This window comes from Fukomys damarensis, unplaced genomic scaffold, assembly GCF_012274545.1.
Source record: "Fukomys damarensis isolate Sample0158 unplaced genomic scaffold, DMR_v1.0_HiC HiC_scaffold_19, whole genome shotgun sequence".
Taxonomy (NCBI): Eukaryota; Metazoa; Chordata; class Mammalia; order Rodentia; family Bathyergidae; genus Fukomys; species Fukomys damarensis.
In genome coordinates, this window is record NW_022900931.1 from 12,694,117 (window position 1) to 12,696,675 (window position 2,559).

The following is a 2,559-nucleotide window of genomic DNA, read 5'->3' on the forward strand; positions in this document are numbered from 1 at the left end:
AGGAGAACAGCCACATAAGAGTCGGGAAACCAGCCTCAGCAAGCCTCCCCAGGCAAATCAAGAGCATACAATATTTTCTCCTCCAGTTCTCTTATTATGGCCATTGGCAACACTCCCTGGGTGGGTCTTCCACTCCCAGAACCACCTGGGCATTCCAGGTGGACCATTAGTTAATCCACTACATGGTATACAGATGGTATTTTGGAGGCAAGTAGCGCTTCACAATCGAGGCAGTCACAGGCAAGTAGGACTTTCTATCGTACTGTGTTCCTGCATTTTTCCCACTTTGCTATTTGGCTTAAAGCCCTGGTTGTATTTCACATGCCCTGAGCTTGTGAAGTAGATTGAGCCTTCTCATTAGCAACAGCAATTCCTTGTGTTCTGTGGATTAGTGGCTGTGTATTCAGTTACACACTTCTTGGTATAAAGGTTTCATATTCAGTAATCCCTTATAGATTTCTATTTTATGCATTAAGGGAAGATGAACTGGAAGGCCATCCTTTTTTAAAAATCAGGCTTATATCACACCTTGTGCAGTCAGTTCCTTCCTTCTTCTTTCTCCATGGAGTTCTTTGCTACTCTAGGCAGAGTAGTAGAATTCAGCAGGTTGAGTCTTACTTTCTTCTTGATGAAGCACAGTCAGTGAATGTTTTGGTGGCTCAGAAGTCGGCCCCCTGAAGCTTTCTTTTAACCCATTACTCTGTTGAAGAAAGCAGCTCTCATCTGTCTCCTAGATTCCTGGAACCACAAACTACTTCTGAGAAACAGCTACCTTCTAGTATCCTCATTCGTGGCTGTGTCTTGAACAATCTGTAGCTTCTCTTCACTAGTAAAACTTAGTCTTCTTCCTCCATGAGGCATTACTTCTGCGGCTGTTTCCGAGAGGTGGGGAGAAGGAGCCATCTTTCCTGGATGGAGTGGGAAGAAGGGATAATGAAGGGGTCTAAGCTTGTGACGTGGCTGTTTTCCTCTCAGGTTCTGAGTATCTAAAGTCAAATCTGTTCCAATAATTTAAAGATTAATTTTTTTCAAAAACTTATTTGCTTGAGATCATAATAGTCTATTCATAAATACAATATCGGTCTTATCTCTATATACTTCACCACCCTTCCTGCTCTGTGTTAACAGAGATTTTGCTTGTCCCTTGCTCTGAGACACGCTACAGTTCTTCTTATCTTGACTAACAATAAGCACCACAGACATAAATATGTTTTCTTTCTTTTTGTTTTGCTTTTTTGAGACAGGATCTCACTATGTAGTTGAGACTGACCTGGAACTCACTATGTAGCCCAGGCTGGTCTCAAACTTACAGCGATCCTCCTGCCTCAGCCTTCCGAGTGCTGGGATTACAGGCATGCATCACCATGCCCGGACATAAACACATTGTCTAATTAACACATTTTTTTCCCACTCACCAAAGGGAAAATGTTTCCATCCACATTATCCTCAAAGTGATAACATTAAGTAATATGGATCGTATTGGTTTCACCTAGTTCCAACTCATTCACTGTTGTTAATAACTAATCTTTGGAGGCCACTTCCCCACGCTGCTCTTTTCTGAAGTTTGAGGGTGCTGTCTGTCCTGTTTTCCCTTCCCAGACTCATATTCTGACACCATCATTCCCCCGAGGACACAGTGGTCAGACTTTCTGTCATCCTGGCCGTTGTCTACTCTCTGAATTCCAGTAAGGCAGTGACCCTTGCGAAATGTGGCCCAGGACACTGTGCAGGTGCCCAGCCTGTCATACCACAGGCCTCCTTTGTTTTGAAGCTCTCCTGCCACTGATGTAAGCTAAGGCAAAACAGCTTTTTTAGGTAATTACGTCATTCTTTGACTCACCGAATTACCACCTATTAGAAATCATAACTTATTCCTGGATGAACTTCAGTTATGAAATCGGATCTCACCAAAATCAGATCTCACAGATGGTTTAGAATCCTTTGGAGACACAGATCCAAAGAGAGTAGACATTCATTCTCAATCTCTTTTCAGTGAGTATTCATTAAAAAAAACTTTTGGACACAGATCCAAAGAGAGTAGACATTCATTCTCAATCTCTTTTCAGTGAGTATTCATTAAAAAGATTGAGGACAGGGCAAGAGAATAGAGAGATGCCTCCTTGGGGATGAAAGACAGATACAAATGACCATTCTATTCGCCCTGACTCTGCTCTCAATTTAAAGCAGGAGCATGTCGCTTTGGCTGGGGCAGGGACAACACGATCTGGTTCAGGAGGCTGCAATGAAACATAACAGAGGTTTGCTACCACTGAGGAAGGAGCCGGAAACTCTTCACCCAAGAGACCTCGTGTGAATGTGAGCTGCAGTTTGGTGGAGAGATCAGCAAGGAAGATGGAGAAACCAGTGGACCCGTGAAGAAACCCATTTCCAGGGCCCAGGCACAAATCTTTCCCAAGCTTGAGTCTGCAGCAGGAGGACCCAGAACCTCTTGCTCCATCCCACAATTCTAGCAGTGAATATCAGGCAGGCCACATCAGACAGCGGCTGAGAAAGGACCCGGCTGTGGACATGATCCCTGCCTCTGCAGGGCAGGTATAC